The following is a 19,756-nucleotide window of genomic DNA, read 5'->3' on the forward strand; positions in this document are numbered from 1 at the left end:
TTATCACTCCCTCTCCATCTCTCCCTCTCCATTTCTCCATCTCTCCCTTTCCATCTCTCCCTCTCCATCTCTCTACCTCTCCCTCTCCTGTGTCCTACCACTTCTTCTCTACATGCCTATGCAGCTGAGAGAAGCAAAGAGAAACAGGGCACGGAAAGGAATTATTTATTAATGGGATGTCTCCCCAAAGCTTTGTAAAACATGCTATTATGCTCCCATTGAGCTCTCGGCTTCAAAGCAATGAAAGCAGAACTATGAGTGCCACGAGGGCTAGCCTAGATCCACTCAGTCATACACCATTGTTAGTTCACGCCTGGAAGAAGGACCAGGCCCTTGGAGGAATGATCTCCCCAAGTCAGTGGATTCTAGCCTAGCCTGGACCATCTGTGGACCACAGGATTCATATGGAAAATATATCATATAAAATTGCATACGATTTTTAAATGTTCTACCTGAAACATACTGTATAAGTAACACATATGACAGAAAATACAGGATTCGTGGTTTATTATTGTCGAATCTGGCTGCAGGCAGGCCACCAATAAACATACAAAAAGTTCAGAAAGTATAGTATAAAAATATTTTTCTTACTGAAGACTAGCCATATGTAACATATCCACTGTCATCTACCTATGTTACTGTTAGTTGTCTATTATTTCATACAGTCATGGTTACAGTATGTTTCATAGAGTCATGGGTACAGTATTTGTTTCATGTGTCTAAAACAGGGCACTTCTGTAAAAGAGACTCAGGTCTCAAAGGTTGGTCCCCTGGTTAAATATATATACAGTATATATCTAATATTTTGTATGAAAGTGGCTATGTCTTTGAAATAATCGTGTATGAAGAAAGAAACATCAAAATATACCAGATTCTTGTGTATCTATGGGGCAGAGCCCTGACCTCCCTGGGGCCCTAAGCAAAGTTCTGCTAAGGGGCCCTCCTATCTGACCCATGAGCCATGTAAACCTTTTTCTATTGACACCCCAGTGCTACAATTGAGTCCCCCCTCCCCCTGAACTGCTTGTAGCTGATGCTGGCTGTTCACCTCTGGTTGTGCTAGTGCTAGTACTGGTTGAGGCTGCCTTCTTCTCCAGGGTAGGATTCCCCCGCGAAATACTTACTGACCAGGGCACCAATTTCATGTCCAAACTCCTGAAGGATGTATACCAGCTGTAGGGCATCAGGGGCCTCAGAACAACACCTTATCATCCACAGACTGATGGTCTAAACGAACATTTTAATCAAACCTTTAAACAAATACTCGCAAATACTCTGATAGTTCATCAGTGATACTGGTTCTGATTGGGACCAGTGGCTCCCATATCTGCTGTTTGCTTACAGAGAAGTACCACAGGGCTACTCACCTTTGGAGCTGATGTATGGACATGAGGTAAGGGGGCCTCTCACACTCCTGAGGGATGTCTGGCAGAAAGACCGGGAGGCAGAAGAACCTTGTGAGGTTCTTATGTAATCCAGATGAGAGAGAGGCTGGAAAGAATGTCTGCTCTGGCACAGGAGAATATGGTGGCGGCCCAGCAACACATAAGGACCTGGTATGATCGATCTGCCCGGGAGAGGAGCTTTGAACCAGGCCAGAAAGTGCTGATCATGCTGCCGACAGAAGAAAGCAAGCTGCTGGCAAAATGGCAAGGACCTTTTGAGATAATCAAAAAACTTGGTCCCACCACTTACCAAATCTCCACCCCAGGTCGTGGCCGTTCTACCAAGAACCTGCATGTCAACCTTCTGAAAGAATGGGTCCCCCGGCCAATGCAACCCGGCAGTCTACCAGTGCTGCTGATCAGGAATTTGGAGGAAGAGGATGCTGGAGAGCAGTACTTACCTGAGCCTACCTCTCCTGTCTTGGATCTACACCATCTGTCACCAGAACAGCAAGCTCAGGTGAAAACTATATGTGATCCAGAGGTGGTCCAGGAGAACCCTGGCCGTACACAGGTAGTAGAACATATGATTGTGTTGAAGGAAGATGCTTCTGTTAGACGCATGAGTTACTGAATTCCTGAACGCTTGTTAGTGTCCCTCAAGTCACTGTCCCTTGACATCATCGAGCCGTCTAGAAGCCAATGGTGCGATTCCATTGTTCTGATACCAAAGAAGGATGGAACGATCAGGTTCTGTATTGATTTTCATCCTGTATTGCACTGCCCGGATTTTTCTAAGACCTTTATTCTACAGACTGACGCTTCAGATCGGGGTTTAGCTGCTGTCCTTCTGCAGGGCCCACCTGATGGCCGACACCCCGTGGCTTTTCTCAGCAGAAAGCTGTTCCCTCGAGACATGATACTCCACCATTGAAAAGGAGTGTCTGGCAATCAAATGGGCCATTTCTTCTCTGAAGTATTATCTTCTCATCCTGGAGACTGACCACAAGGCACTGAAGTGAATGGAGAGAATGAGGGACTCCAACAGCCGGATCACTCGTTGGTATCTCGACCTGCAGCCCTTCAGATTCCAGGTCCTCCACATCCCAGGCAGGGACTGTTCCAGCGAGCTTCCGGAGGAGGGGGAGTGTGTGACGGTCGCGTCAAAGCGCCACACATGATAAGTAGTTCCTTATTGTTTATTAAATAGTCCTTTCACCTTTCTTGTTGGTTTAGTTGGTTAATTTGTACATGTTTACATTCATAATGCACATACATACCCAGTTTCATATAATGACACGCCACATAGATTTGCGTTCATATATCACATCCATACTTTATTAGCAGTTCTGACTTGTATTGTTTGTTTGATTAATTTGAATTAAGATATAATTTTTGAGTAAAATTACTTTTAGCCAATACCCTTCTTAAGTTTATGTACCTGGCCAGGACCTATATATACACTGCTCAAAGAAATTAAGGTAACGCCAGTCAGCAATCTTCATGGCAGATCGCCAAGAACAAAATAACTAACTTGAACATCTTTATTGATTTCATTGTGCTATTCGCCAAGAACAAAATGATGGTCAATGGAAACCAGAATCATTAACCCATTGAGGGCTGGAGTGTAAAGAAGTGTTCCCTTAAAATTTTGAGCAGTATAGATTGAGTTGTTCATTTGTTAGTTGGCTTCCCTTATGTTCAGTTCTGTTTTGTTCGGCATTCTATAGTTTAGGCCCATTCTTTTGGATTTGAACTTTTTTTGTTTGGGTGAATAAAACCCCTATCTTTACATTTGCTTCATGTCCTCATCTTTTTGGCTGCTTGGTCCATCACATAGACAGTCACATTCCAGATTGCCAGCTAGTCTTGTCTACTATAGACAATAGAGAATGCTATATTATCCATACCAACATACAAAACAATAAGAGCCTGAAAGAGAAGGGAAAACAGTACAGGAGGCTGAGGGTTTGTTTTGTGCCATATTTTAAATGATTGGATTATATATGAACAAGATTATAAACAAGATATGATATCAACAAAATATGAACTAGATACAGTATGAACTAGATATGAACAAGATAACATGATGAAACAGATATGAACAAGGCATCAACTGGTCAGGGTCAGCCTGGTCAGGTCCAGAGGATGTGCAAGGGAAACAGATTAGGAGAGTTGTAAACGAACTATAACTCTATCTTCCTCTAACTCTGTCTAAATCTATCTTCTCTCTCTTTCTATCTACCTCTCATCCCCGTTTATTTTCCCTTACAATAAAAATAACGATACACCACAAAATCCCAGACTTCTGTCTTCAATTTAATTCAACAGACACCTCTACTGAAAATGGAAGAGGGAAAGTTAGCGAAGCAGAGAATCACAGGAGATTGTATCCACTTGCGAGGATGTGATGAGCCTCACAATGAAAGATTCAAATATTAACCAGAGCAGAGGAGTAACAGTATAAGGAGGTAGGAGAGAGAAGGATTCAGGGGCAGAAAACACTAAAACAATGGTCCAAGTTCTTGGCCAAAAACAAAGAGCAGTTTCTCATTGAGACATGGTCCAAGTCTAAACTCATGCGCCAGATGGAACTCGCCATTGGAAACTGTTTGGACAAGGGCAGGCACTTTCAAAGATACTTGGCAAGTGATTGGATGAACCATCTGTCTATCACCGTCTATCATGCACTTACTTCAACCGTTCCTCGCTGTCGTCACACCTAAACCTGCCCAGCGGAGCTGTTTGTATTTCAAATTCCTCAGAACCAACGCTGACTGGTGAGATCATTTTCTGATCTGGCACAAATTGATCTCTATGGAGAGTAGGGCTGGGACTTTTGCCCCAAAATCATATTCGAAGTTCGTTTATTTATTAATAATAATATTCAAATATATTCGAATTATTATTAATAATATTTTTACCATTAAATTCTTACAGAAAGACCTACCTAGGTATTAAAATAAAGTTGTGCACATTCTGTCCACTAGTGGGCATTGTATCATAGGCAATATCGATAAGCAATGATGTTTTCAGAAGCAAATACAAGTCTTTGTCAACAACCGTTCTTTTAATTTATGTCAGACCCTGGCTTGAACAGTAGGTTTTCACTGTTTGACAAAAATAAATAAAAATAAGCCAGTCAGGCTAGGTACTGAAAGACAAATAAAAGATAAATAAAGGTAGTAGGATGTATATCCCATTAATCAAACATGTAGCCTAGGCTAAATCAGAACTTGCCATTATGGGCTATCTGGCTGCAGTATGTAAGACTCAACAACCCTCGTCAACCAGGAGCCGGTTGCACCAGTCATTACTAAGTGGTGACTAGGCCTATAACCTAAGTGGTGACTAACTCGAGATTTGGTCACTACTAAATTTAAATGGGTTGCACCACTCACGACTAGTTCCTACAACTAAATATGTCCACCACCCTGGGAGGTGGTGTAAGTGATGACTAGTGCGAGGAAGTAGCGTCTTCAACTCTGCTATTAGGACGGAGGTGGGCTGAAACATTGTAGCTAAATCTGTCGGTGGAAAAATTATTTTTTTTAGCAGATGTCTTAGTTATATCAAGATTAAGCTAACTATTGGCACCGGTGTGCTTATTGGTGTCATATTTAATAAGTTTGAGTAATTTCACGATCGAGCTAGCTAACCACCTTTAGCTCAATGGTCTCAGTTGCTGGTTAGCGATGAGAGGGGGAGTCCCAGCCCAGTTGATAACCCTCCATTGCGGGTTGGGGGGATGCAACGGTCGGCTGGGATCCTCATAGTTAACCAGCAACTGGTCAGTGGACTGTACCAGGCAGCCTACGGTATGTCTGAATCAAAGGTTATCAAACAAGCTTGGGAACTAGCTGGCTAGGATAATTTAAGCATAACAATCCAACGGCTAACTCCCCCAAAAGAACCCCTCCACTGCACAAGCACCAACTCCAATAATAATAATAAGCACAAGCTACCGAGTGCAACGTTAGCCTTGCTAACGGAGATAATGAATTTGGAGAAGAGTGTTGCAGCTGGTGCTAAACGAGGCAAAGGAAGAATATTTTGTGGACTATTATCACATCCATTTCACAGTTGGGATTATACAGAAAGGTGAGGATCGAGCCTGTGTTGGATGACCAACTCAAATGCCTGGCTAGCTCAATATTGTTGTAAGTTTAACATGAATCGCATATGCGAGCCGGAGCCCGTCGCTTTCACTGGATGACTCGTGAAGCATGCTACATTTATCTCGCATACTAAACATGTTTTCGTGGAGTAGTACAGGTATGTACTAAATCGTATGTAGTAGGCGAGTTGCAGTATGTACTATATAGTATATGGACATTCGGACACGGCCCAAGCTCCTTGTTTACATTTTTACTTGCCGATTGGCTATTTGGATCCTGCCGTCACAGTCATACAACGACTATTTTTTAGTAACTAGTTAGTAGTTACTAGTTAAGACAACGCCTAAATTGCCGTGGTGCAACCGAAATAAGATACCAACTAATATGCGACTAACTAGTAGCAACTAAGAGTTTAGTCAGTGTTTAGGCGTGACTAAATGCTTGGGTTTAGACAAACTGGTGCAACCCAGTCTAGGGGTATAGATTTCGATCTCCTCCAGCGTGATTGTGGGCGTTGGCGAGGCCATTGTTCTGCTAACTAAGTGCTAACTAACGTCACCTCCTACAGGTCCAATAGCCTTGCTAATGAGCTCGCGATTGCAACTTCACCAGGCGTGAAAAACCCTCTGAATCTGAATCAAAAGCAACGTTTGCTAGCCAACACATTTACAAAACTTACAGGTTCGAATATTAAGGGCTGCCTAATATTCGTTCGAATACCAGTATTTCTGTCAATATTCGAATTATATTCGAATCCCGAAGTTCGGACTCCCAGCCCTAATGGAGAGTATCCAGATCGATTTGCGAGAGAAACAGAATGTGAGTTTGCGAAATCAGGAGGCTATAGTCTAAGTCCAGGAAAGACCAACTTCAAGACATCACTTTGATAGTTGGACATGGGCCTGAGTGTCATGTGATCAGAGTCAACAGCAGTGGCACAGAACGTGAGATTCTACCACTACACACACTGTTCTCAACACAGGAGGAGGCAGACACCCGGCTGTTGCTTCATTGTGCGCATGCCTCACAGTATAGCTCACATGTTGTGATCAGTAGTCCTGACACTGATGTGTTTGTACTGGCCATCACTTTCTGCAAGGAAATAGGAGCAGAGCTGTACTTCCACACAGAGAAAGGGACAAACAAACGCACCATACACGTACAGAGAACACCAAGCCATCTTTGTGATGAAGCCTCTGATTGGCTGATTGGCTTCCACTGTTTGACCAACTGTGACACAGTGAGTGCTCTGCATGGAAATGGCAAAGTGAAGACAGTAAAAACACTCCTTTCCAACGAAGAGCGTCGTGCTACATTCCGAAAGTTGGGAACAGCTTCTCAACTGCCCGCACAATGAAGCTGTATGCAGAAACAGATGCATTTACATGAGACCTCGATGGCCTAAAAGGCTGCAGGGGTGCCAATTATCCACATTGTCAAACACTCAGCAGGAAAACTATCAGGCAGCCATAATATACAGGAGGTCCCTGTAGAGCCAGCCAGATATCCAGCCGGCAATGAGCCAAGGCTGGAGAATAGGCTCTTTGCACAAGCGCCACTACTTCCTGAAATTCTACAGGCATCCTTGTTTCCTGTCCTATACTATTGGATGGAAGTGATTAATCAGGTGTGCGGCACACCTGATCACACCTGATTTATCACTTCCATCCAATGGTATAGGACAGGAAATAAATATGCTTGTAAAATTTCAGGAAGTAGTGGAGCTTGTGCAAAGAGCCTATAGACGGAGACTTCTTCGGGACTGACTGGATGTCACTGGATGTAACTCCTGCAAAAGAAAAACCATACAATGTTTGAAAGGGAGATTAAGACAGAGACAGACCAATATAGAACACAGTTGGCCAGAAGACAGAGAACACAGACAAAAGAAGGGATAGAGATAAAAAATAGGGCATGCAGTAGCCAAAGTGTGTGTGTGTGTGTGTGTGTGTGTGGGGGTGGGTGGGGGGGGGGGGTGCAAGAGGGAGGAATGGGGAGGGTTAAAGGGGATGCTGTGGAAGGAACGTAGGCCAGTTTCCAACTAGCCCTACACTAGACAGGAATAGAAGACCTAAGTGTGATAACAAAGCATTTTCAATTATCAATATTGACTATATCAAATATTAGTCTGGGATTAGCAACATATATTACTATTACAAACAAAAAATGAATTTGAATATGAATTAATATTAATTGAAACATTAACTGACAGTGAAGTAATCAGCAACTTAGCTTCAAGCTTTCCAAAGAAGTATGTTTTCTTATTTCCTAGTCCCCAATTATGTGAAGGAATATCATTGGCAGACAGGTCAAGTCAGGTGAAGCTTGGCTTTTTGATTGGATATCGGCATACTGTGCCTATCGAGCCTTATGAAATGTATATAGTTTTCATAAAACTATGATCAACTTGAGACTGGAAACAAACAGAAATATGTTCAGGAAAAAAAAAACGTATCATATTCTGAAAAAAATGTACTACTCTATCACTGGGGATCGGTCAATTAAAAACTAAAGCAGATAGCCGGCTACCCACCGTCTAATGGAGATCCCTGAGTTTTATATAAGACTGGTCACGGTGGTGATCCTTGGACTCTGACACAAGGAGATGGTAGAGATATATACAGGGTAGGGCTTTGAAGCTGGCTTCTAAAGCAGAGTTTGAAGGATCTCAAGATAGATAGAGATGCTGGAACAAAATACCAAATGGAGCTGAAGCACGGGTGTACGCCTCTCTCTTGTTTACACCCACTTAATCCCTCATTGTATCACAAGCCCCTAACAGCCTAGATGCTAAAGACATCATAAACCCACATGAACGCTAGGTAATGTCTAAATCCATCATCTACGGGGGTGTTAGTGGGCATCATAAATAAAGCTTAAGTGGTCTTTAATAAATCCAAGGTTTTACATGTCTCGCAGGTATTTTCTCATAAAACCTAAGAGGTTTTTCCTCTTTACCTCACAACGGCCTCGATGTTGACCACATCAACCGGTCTTTTAAATTCCTTTCAACATAATACTCAAATGGTGTTTGTTGATCTTGGTGCCTTTAAAGCACATCTTAACTCATGCATAATAGTCTTTCATCCCTGAATCAAAGTCTTTCTCCAACATTCATATTTCTCCCTATCGGGGGATGTCTAAACATTCACATGGAGCTGATATGATGAAAACACAGAGATGAGAGAGAGAAAAGGCACCCTGAATAACTTATGAAGGTTGGTCTTCAACTCCAGGCATTATGGTGTATTAGTTCCACTACTTTGCTGCTCCGTTTCCCCCGTCAAGGTGGGTTACGCAACTTAGGATGAGGAGACACGGTGACTATTTCTGGGTAAGAAGGTTCTGTTTTCCTCAGGAAGAAATGTTTTCAACAAGGAAATTAACAATAAAAAGACAAGCAAAAAAATAGTTATAGTAAATAATTCATTTCACTGTATACAGTACTATTCCAACCTTCTAACTATTTGTTTCATAATGTAAAGTGCATTATAAACTAAAAATGCTGATAACCAGTTTTTTCTGAGACTGACTTGTTGAGCACAAGCACCTCTTTTCTGCATCTGGCACCTAGGGAAGCAATTTGAATTCTTTGAAGCTTAAACACTCATAAATATAGCGTTTACAAAACACCTTTTTATGTCTAGACAGTCTTTTTCTGTGTTGCCAGTGAGGTTGAGGGAGGAGATCATGCACCTGCACATCGAACCCTCCAGAGGACAAGGTGCAGAGGTGTTTGTGTTGAGTGAAGTTGTACACTAGCTAGTTTCCTCCGTAAGAAAGAAGAAGCCATATGACTTCTGCTATCTTCTGCTCTTCTACCAATGCGCGGCTTCACACACGCACACCCTGGTGAGGCAAGCACAGGATCAGCCACTAGATGGATATTACAATAAGTGCCTTGCTCAAGGGCACAAGGGTAGGGCTGAAGCTGAGATCAAAAACAAGCACCACACTGGTTACCACACACTATTTTTCCAGCATCAAGCTCTGGACTCAAACCAGCAACCTTCTGGTTCCAGGTCCAACTCCTTAACAACTGGGCCACCCATGTGTGCTCTAGATTCCAGACAGGGAACAGCACTGTATCTGGAGAGCGGACCCTTGTTGTGCCGTGCAAGAGTTTGTCAACACATCATGAAAACCATGTAGATTCAGTGTCATGAGACCGGTGTAGATTCAACTCCACAAAATGTTTCTCTTGAGTTTTCTCCTGGCGAATAAAGGGCTAGAAATATCAAAGGAGTGGAAGAGAAGTCCAAATGCAACATCAACAGCAACAGCCTATTTATCGTTCGAAACATGTCTAGTTGTGACTGTGTGAAAACACCCCCACTAATCTGGAATCTGCGTGCACTGGATTCCAATGGCATTTGACTCTTAGTCAAGTGTCCAAACGTGAAAGCGATTATGGACAGCAGTCGTTGAACAGTGAGCCAAATTGTCTGGTGAGGGAATAAAATGGTTTAGGGTACACAGGTGTGGTACCAGGGTTTTTAAAGTCTCTTTTGGGGTGCATTACTTTGTGTAAAGCACAGGGGCCTAGGCATTCTCAAAATTATGAGAAATAGGCCTACCTTATACAGGCACATAAAAATCATCTGATATTGCCTTCAGGAACATTAAAAACTACCATGATTCGCATGAACAATCATGCGAAATGTAAGGCCTCATCTTCATCAGTTAGATCAGCATGACCCAAAACTAGATATGATCAGGTCATTGCCATAACAATATCAAAACAGATTTGGCCTACACAGTATCAACTGTGTAACTTCAACAGTATAGAACTCAGGACAAAAAGATGTATAAATCAAAAATGGCAAACATACAAGTGTTTATAGGCTACTTGCAACAACATAGGGGATATGATGACGATAAATTCCAATTTCCATTAGCCTATCTTCCAATGTGCGACTTGAATTGCATTTCTTCGTGAGCGGTGTGTGTTTTTCTTCCTCATGAGGAAGTGTGTTCTTCTTCCTCATCACGCAGTGGCAGGCAACTTCAGGTGATGACGGATAGCGCTGCAGTTTTACTGCATGTCTTTTTCCCCCCAACAAGCTCATAAAATAAATAACATCGGCAGGGTCAACTGGCAACCAGAAACAAATCATTACGAAGAACTTAAAATGAACTGATACTACATGATAGAACATTTGGACTAAATTTGATTATTTAATAGAGAATAGTATTATTTTAAGTGTCTACTCTTGTTTGGGTTATGATTTTAAGTGGTTTTGTTTTGGGAACCTGTAAACACTGAATAGCCTACAGTTCAAGTTTATTTAACATTTTCCACTTGGCTGTTTTTTGCGTGTCTCCTGTTATTCTTATTTCCAAACTAACATTTACTATAGTATCCACAAAGATACCCTTGACTGGTATAGCAAAAATTCGCAAATCACCTGTTTGATTGTTATAATAGCATTAAAGGTATAATATGTAATATGTGGATTAAAATAAACATTTTTTCAAAAATAATACATCCATAGGACTTTGCAAAGGCTGCAGAGTAAAAAGATTGCTTTTCCATAATAAAATATATTTTGTCGGAAATTATTACATTATGAAATTTTGACGGCCCGACAATGACACTCTGTTGATATCATACCAGCCAATAGTATTACAGCGTTGGTACTGCACGCTGGGTTGCCAGGTACTATTCTAGCTTCACCACTGTGAGATTAGCAGTAGCCAGCTAACGTTATACTTCCATGAATTAGCAGCATTATAGATGTTGATTAGTGTTTGTGCGACTATAAAATGGCAGCTTTTCCGTCCACTTCCGCTCACTCTTCTCAGCTAAACGTTTGGTAAAATGGCCGAGTTTCGTCGTCCTGCTTCTCCGCCTGAGCCCCGGCAAACCGTGCGATACGAATCTCAAAAGCTCAGTGACCGAAGAAGGAGCAAAAGTCGGATAGATATCGGGCCAGCCTTTGCTCATTGGACGGAGTTTATGGAGTTTCATGGGATAAAGTTGCATGGTGACATGGCTACTTTTCTACTAGACTGGTAAGCTAGCTAACTAGCTATTGTTATCTTTCTTGGAATCTGCATAGCCAGACCTAACATTATCTCCACACTACAGCATCTAATGTAACTTATTACATGCCACTCTGAAATACTTGATTGTGATTACTGATTAGTGTAACGTTATGTTCCTCTCAGAGTGAAGATCTTATCACAGTATGACTGAACAGTGCATTCTCTTCCATTTTGGCAACGTTGTGTTGTTGCAGTTCTTATCCTTAGACACTAGATGGGGGAAATAATCCACACATTACATATTATACCTTTAAATATGGCTAGATATCGTAAAACTAGACATTTTTATGTTGTTGTTCTACTGTTGTTGGACTCCAGACTCCCTACTGCTACGTCACTTCTGGTTTGGCAATTTATTAGATGCAGAAGTAACAAAAACAACTCCAGAAGGCACTGTAGTGTATATTATATATCTTTATTTTAAAATAAAAATCGAATTTGTTCATCATTTTCCTATACTGTACATTGACTCACTGGGGTCTCCAGCCAGCAATAATGCTCTTTAACACTGTAGTGTCCACAAACCTCTGATTGAACACCTCTGAGTTGTTAAAGATGACTGTGCCTAAACAAGTTTTAACATGTACACTTGTTTAGCCTAAAATCATGTGTGATTTATGACATATGACTTGTGCACATGCTGTTATCTGCTGTTGTTACAGACCTTCGTAGTCAAGAAAAGATAGATCACTCCAGAAGCACAACTAAGGCAGGGCCAGAGTGAGAGGCCATCAGGAGACAAACAAATCGGGAATAACTTGCAATGCATTTCTTTTTGTTATGGAGCTCTTGACAGCATAGGCCGGTCCGTGTGCCTGCTAGCACTGCCGTGAATAGATAAGTCAGAGGCGAGGCTCTATCACTGATCCCTTGGTTGCAAGATGCAATCTGCGGGCCCATCAGTCAAACGCGCAGGCTGCTGCTCTGCCCAGACTTTCGTCGATCTAGGAATATGAAATATGCAGTGTCTTACAGGCCATGCAGCCCTATGGATTATTTGTCACTCCTATTGGTTACACTCAGTCGATTCAGTATCAATTATGGTTTCTCATACTAGTCAAAAATAGACTTAACAAGACTTGTGAAGAAGGAGAGGGCATGCAGATTAAAAAATATGTGTGTGTGTGCGTGTGTGCGTGTCGAATCGCTGAATTATTCTCAATGGGCTCTATATCAAGTATGCCTGCTAAAAAGGTCTCCATGGTTTCTTCAGCAAAAGTGACAATAATGAGGAAGTCTAATGTAATTAACACTGCGCCACATCCGGAGACAGCTTTTCAACGCTATGAGCCTATCTGTCTCTGATATAGTCATTGAGAGCTAAAGCTCTTCAAATCCCACTGACTAGGTAGCAGTGGCCTTTCCTCTCAGTTTTGGCAGTGCTTACGATCGCCCCCCTCTGACCTCATGAAAATAAGCTATGCCATGTTAATAACTCAACCTACTTTTGTAAACTAGCTCCGATCATGCGGACTAAAAATAGTACACTACTGTACATGGACAAAAGTATTGGGCCACCTACACATTACACCTACAGGAGCTTTTATGACATCTCATTCTAAATTCATAGGCATTCATATGGAGTTGGTCCCCCCTTTGCAGCTATAACAGCTTCCACTCTTCTGGGAAGACTTTCTACAAGATTTTGTGTATCTTTGGGAATTTTTGCCCATTCATCCGGAAGAGCATTTGTGAGGTCAGACACTGATGTTGGACGAGAGGGCCTAGCTTGCAATCTCCGTTCTAGTTCATCCCAGAGGTCTTCGATGGGGTTGAGGTCGGGGCTCTGTGCAGGTCAGTCAAGTTCTTCCACACTAATCTCACCCAACCATGTCTTTATGGACATTGCTTTGTGCACTGGGGCACAGTCATGCTGGAACAGAAAAGGACCCTCCCCAAACTGTTCCCACAAAGTTGGAAGCATAGAATTGTTCAAAAAGTCTTGGTAAGCTGAAGCATTAACATTTCCCTTCACTGGAACTAAGGGGCCTAGGCCAACCCCAGAAAAACAACCCCAGACCATTATCCCTCCTCCACCAAACTTTACAGTTGGCACAATGCAGTCAGGCAGGTAATGTTCTCCTGGCATTCGGCAAACCCAGACTCATCCATCAGACTGCCAGATAGAGAAGTGTGACTCATCACTCCACAGAACACGTTTCCACTGCTCCAGAGTCCAATGGCAGCGTGCTTTACACCACTTCATCCGACGTTTGGCATTGTGCTTGGTGATGTAAGGCTTGCGTACAGCTGCTCGGCCATAGAAACCCATGTCATTAAGCTCCCAGCGCACAGTTTTTGTGCTGATGTTAAAGCCAGAGGAGGTCTGGAACTCTGAGTCAGCAGAGCGTTGGCGCACCCTGCGCCTCGGCACTCGGCGACCCCGATCTGTAACTTTACGTGGTCTGCCACTTCATGGCTGAGTTGCTGTGGCTCCTAAATGCTTCCACTTTACAATTACACCTCTTAGTTGATCGTGGAATATCTATGAGGGAAGAAATTTCACAAACGGACCTGTTGCAATGGTGGCATCCTATTACAGTACCACGCTGGAATTCAGTGAGCTCTTTAGAACAACCCATTATTTCAATGATTAAAGGAGTAGTAAAGGGAAAATTCATGTTTAGCCCTGTTTTGAGGTTACTTATGATCATATACAATGGTTCAGATCAAAACGTTGAAAAAACTAGCACTTTTGAGAAAGTCTGATAATTGCTCTACTACTGTTTAGGTCATACAATGGATGTGGATGGGCATCTTGAAAAATCTTACAAAAACATGTAAACATACCGCATAATGACAAAGTGAAAAGTTATTTTTTGCAAATTTATTAAAAAATAAAACACAAATATCACATGTGCATTGGTATTCACACCCTTTACTCAATACTCCCATTCTTTGCAGATCCTCTCAAACTCCATCAGGTTGGATGGGGAGCGTCGGTGCACATTTTCAGGTCTCTCCAGAGATGTTGAATCTGGGTTCTGGCTGGGCCACTCAAGGACATTCACAGACAAAAATGTTGTTTGCTGGTTTCGTGTCTGCAAAAAAGACGATGATTTAAAGTTGGATAACACTCGATTTTTGCGTTCTAGATTTTGGACATGCTCTCTCCAGAGGATTGTAAACCTTGAATGCACCACTGCCAGACTGAACAAAGCAAAGCCTGGTACATTTGATGCTTGGAAGTCTCTATCTTCCGATATTTCTGCTCTGCTTTTGACTGCATAATAATGTTTGTGTAATACTGTGTGTTCACCCAGTTTGACTGAGGTGTCACATATTTTCTATGGCTTGGCTGTTGCCCTGCCGCTGAAAAACATCCCCACAGCATGATGTTACCACCATGCTTCACTGTAGGAATGGTATTGGCCAGGTGATGAGCGGTGCCTGCTTGGCAGGGGGGGGTGGGGGGGCGAAAGGGGCGGTCGCACTGAGCCTCACGCTTTAGAAAGCCTTGCGTTTTGGCCGCGGTTTGCCTTTTAGTGCATGGTAGTGCGCTAAGTTAACTGGCCCGAGGTAACCCATCACTGGATGGGTAACACATCACTGGAAACACTGCACTTTTGCTTTCATGACTTAGAGCTGTCTAGGGGGAAGGGGGGGGCGGGGGAGTGAGAGAGCCATCCTGGGGGGAGGGGGGGGGTACTTGTGACTAAGCGAAAAAATATCACAGGGCCTCGCATATCCCCCAGACGGAACAGTCGCTTGATATTCAGACCAAAGAGTTCAATCTTAGTTTCATCAGACCAGAGCATTTTGTCTCTCACGGTCTGAGTGTCCTTTAGGTGCCTTTTAGGAAACTCCACGCTGGCTGTCATGCCTCTTACTGAAGAGTGGCTTCCGTCTTACCACTCTACCATAAAAGCCTGATTGGTGGAAAGATGGTTGTCCTTCTGGGGGACGATACACAGTTAGTTGTCATTGGGAGAGGATCTGACATGGTAATCCAGTCTGGGGGTTGGAGAGATGTGGGCTCCCTGGATCATACCGACCCCATTACTTCTTTATTTTTTATTCTCTTTTTTTAGAGAGAGAGAGCCAGTGCTTCTGCTTACAATTCACAGAATAACTCAGCAGGAGCACAGTCTAGCCTCTGTAAATCCCACAATGATGTGTCTGAAGGCTAACATTAATCTACAGTACTGTAACTCTTGTTCAACAGAAGAGAAAAGAAAGAAATTAAATGAGATTATAGCTGGGCATTTTGCAGAGGAAGAGGAAGAAGGAGGAAGAGGAGGAGACAATGACAATTACATGAGCGTCTCTGGCAGGACCCTAATCTTCTATCATGGCTGAAAGCATGCCTGCACCGGGTCCGGGTACATAGGGTCGACCATGCACTTCACCGCCTACCGCCTAGCACCAGAGGGCACTGCCACAGGATTGAAATGGCCATATCTCCACATGGGAAGATAACAGAGACCACTGCCACAGAGTGGCCCAAACATGGCCGCAGATTCACCTCCATTTTTTGGACAGGCTCAGGAGCGAAAAATTCCCCCCATTCACTATCAATGGGGGGTCTTGAAAAGGCAAAATCTTGAGGTGGGAAGGTCACAGAGACACAGTATTTGAACTGGCATAAAGCTCTCGACCTAATAAATGCATCAATACCATATCCAAAACAAATCCTGATCACACGCATGTGTGCGGGCACAGAGCCACGAAATGCATTCAAGGGCGGAGGTCTGTGCTCTCGGCACACCATTTCTAGAGTTATTTTGCTACTCTTGCTCTTTGGCTTTAGGACTTGATTATGCTCTTAGTCACTTGTGTAGAGAGGAGATGCACTTTTGAGTTCTGTCAAGTAGTACACTGACTGACACCTACTAGCAAACAAAACATGTTCAGTCACAATTATACTGTTAAAACTAAGATGCCTGGATAAAAAAATATGTTTTCCAACGGATATATTTGACGAAAGTAGATTAATAAGCAAGCCGCTTTTCATCGCTAACTCAGAGCGGGGAGAGCCATCTGTTCGTGGACTACAAGAACACTCATTGATACCTTTGACTGTGCATGTGACGCGTTTTTTCCAAAGATGGCGTGGTTCAATAGGGCTTCACTTCTTCGAGCAGTCAGTGAATGGAGTGACCCTATCCAGTTCGAATAATACATCCATGGGTGGAGACGGAGAAGCAGGACGACGAAACTCGGCCATTTTACCAAACGTTTATCTGAAAAGAGTGAGCGGAAGTGGACGGAAAAGTTGCCGTTATAGTCGCACACACACTTGATGCTAACCAACATCTATAATGCTGGTAATTCATGAAAGTATAACGTTAGCTGGCTATTGCTAATCTCACAGTGGTGAAGCTAGAATAGTACCTGGCAACCCAGCGCGCAGTACCAACACTGGTATGATATCAACAGTGTCAACATTTCATAATGTAATAATTTCAGACAAAATATAATTTTTTATGGAAAAGCAATACTTTTACTCTGCAGCCTTCGCAAAGCCCTATAGATGTATTATTTTGGGAAACAAAAGTTGATTTTAATCCATATATAACATATTATACCGTTAATGAGTAAACTCAATGCACCCTTTATAATGTAATTAAATGAACTATTAAAGGTTCTACAACCAAGAGAAATTAAGCTATTTTTCAGTCTACCTTTTTTGGGCTTTTCAAATTAATGATTTAATTTTAATTAATTAATAAATCAGGGATTTACTTTCTCTAATTAAGGACCCCTTAATTCCTATGAATGTCTCTGATACAGTTTAAGAGGTATTTTAAGGGGAAAATAATAGTATTTTAAGGGCTTCAGGTTTCATAGAGAGTGTAGACCGACAAGCAGGGGTAGGAAGCGGGGTTGGAACTATTGAGTGGGAACAGAGTGGGATGGAGAGAGAGGGGGAGGGAGAGAAGTGTCTCAGACAGAGAAAAAGATAGAGGATAAAAGGCATGAAATGTGTTAAGTGTGCTGTAATGTCATGTGGTTCCCTTTATCTCCTCTCGACACTGCCATACCAGTGCTCTGGATTGCATCAGGCCGCCAGCCCGCTGTTAGCTCAACAGCACCATCAAGCGTTCACAACTTGTATTGGTGTGACGACATACAGTGCATTATCTGTTTGTGCCTATAGGTGGCATTGTAGTGAATAATACAGTTGAGTCTGAATGTTCTTCAAAGGGAAGTGATTCAGAGCTGTTGGTTATACTGAGGGGGCTCAGAGGTTTGACGAGAAGACAGCAAATCAATAATCTGCTCATTATTTTAACAAGAGGAACATGAGAAACCCATCACTCCAACTAATGTCGATATCATTATACATGTTATGTATATGACCATCCTGAGCATAATCAAATCCCCTGTCAATCCGAATGCCTAATTAGGCTATTCAACAAATTATTTGTCTATTTATATCCATTGCATAACACATAACGAATTCACACTTTTTAATGTGCGGTGGCAAAGGTATTTCAATGGGGTCATGCAGTCAGCTTACTGGTATTTCCAAATGTCACCTGTGACACAAGGCCCAACTAATCTAATGGGTGGGTGTTGCCCATTCCGGTTGGCCTTTAATAAAGCTGTCTTTTTAAGGGAGTTTTTTTGTACCATTTTTTTTTCTCCCTTTCACGGTCGCAGTGTGAAATTGTCTAACAATGTGAGGTCGTTTCCCTGCGCCTTCATTAGGCCTACTATGTAATTAGCTGCGGCTGCGTTCGATTCCCTTAATTTCAGGCTATTCAGATCGATATCACTCAGGGCAGCAGCTAAGTGGGAGTTTGCTGGCGGGATTTCTTTTTGCAGCTGAATGGAAAGCGTCAGCCGGGGGCCAAAGTGAGTGATGGAAGACCATGTCCCCATTCACTGACTCAAACTTAAACCCTGACCCGTTAGCACATATCAGCAGAGCTGCAGTTATCTCATATCAAACTATGAAAAGCCATTTCACAGCTTGATTTGACCTTGTTGGATTGGAAGCCTTGTTAACATCTACCGGTATACCATCTGTCACAGGCAGTCCTAGGATATAGTCCATGTGGACCCAGTGTACTTGTTCTTTCATCACCATATGGTCATGTTGGCGCACCACATGAGGTCAAGGGCTTGGAGTTAATCAGAAAGGTGAACAGCGCTGATGGCTAGGCTAGCTGATGTAGCAGAGAGGAAAAGGCTGTTCGGTGTTCAGGGATCAGGGACTTTGAGTACGTTATAACCATCTGAATTTCTGCCGTGTCTTCTTCCATGGGAGAGGTCTGGGTTCCGTAACAGCCTGATTCACTCCCCCTAAGGAGGTCATATTCCTGTTGAATCCTAATGCATAATCTTCAAGAAATTAGATTTTTATTATCACTTCATCATGAATAAATCCAGCGGTTGATATGGGTATATGTGGGTGGCTGGTGAGGTCAGCCAAGGCATCCATTCACAGTTCTTGACAACTAGCCTGATGTAATCACCCTGCACCAAGGTAAGGATATACGCAAAGTTTGCTGAATGAATCAATAAACCATTAAGCACTACAAACTGACGCGATGTAAGGTGAGGATTCTTGTCCCACATGAGACCATTTAGAAATATGATCACATGCTGAAGACACGCAGAGCTGAATATAGCTCAATCAGTGTTGCTCAGATGTGTGAAATAGGAAATCAGCAATCAAATATGCAGATACAGTATAGACTTAATTTTGAGGAGTAATTGGAGCGCATCGATTTGATTAGATAAGATACCACATATTGTGTTTTGTTCCTCTGAAGATTCTAATGCTTTCTATAATCGACATATCTTAAGATCAATGTTTTCTTTTATATCAGACACTTTGGTAGAATAATGTTTCATATAAAAGAAAACATTTATCTTAACATAAATGAAGGCATAAAGAATCATATACAACATCATATCTTGATCACGACGGAGGGTGAGGTTGCAGGCCTGGTGATGTGTGTGGGTGTGAAGACATTCTGAAATCAAGAGCGCCTAAAGTGATTGCTGGAGAGACAGATAAAGACCAGTCTTCATTTTGCAGCAGTGCTAGGAGTCATGTTGTAAATTCTTCTTAAAACATACATACATGTGATGCATTCTTCATTCAACACAGAGAAAACAACAGGGGGCCCACAGAGAGTAACATGACATCATCTTGAAGAACTGTATTCATTCACTTTTTTACAGCTGACGCCCTTTAATGGAGGGACATAGTAGCCTACCCTTGGCTGTTTTTTTTTGTGTTTTTTTTAT

The sequence above is a fragment of the Borostomias antarcticus genome (assembly GCF_949987555.1).
Source record: "Borostomias antarcticus genome assembly, chromosome: 17".
Classification (NCBI taxonomy): domain Eukaryota; kingdom Metazoa; phylum Chordata; class Actinopteri; order Stomiiformes; family Stomiidae; genus Borostomias; species Borostomias antarcticus.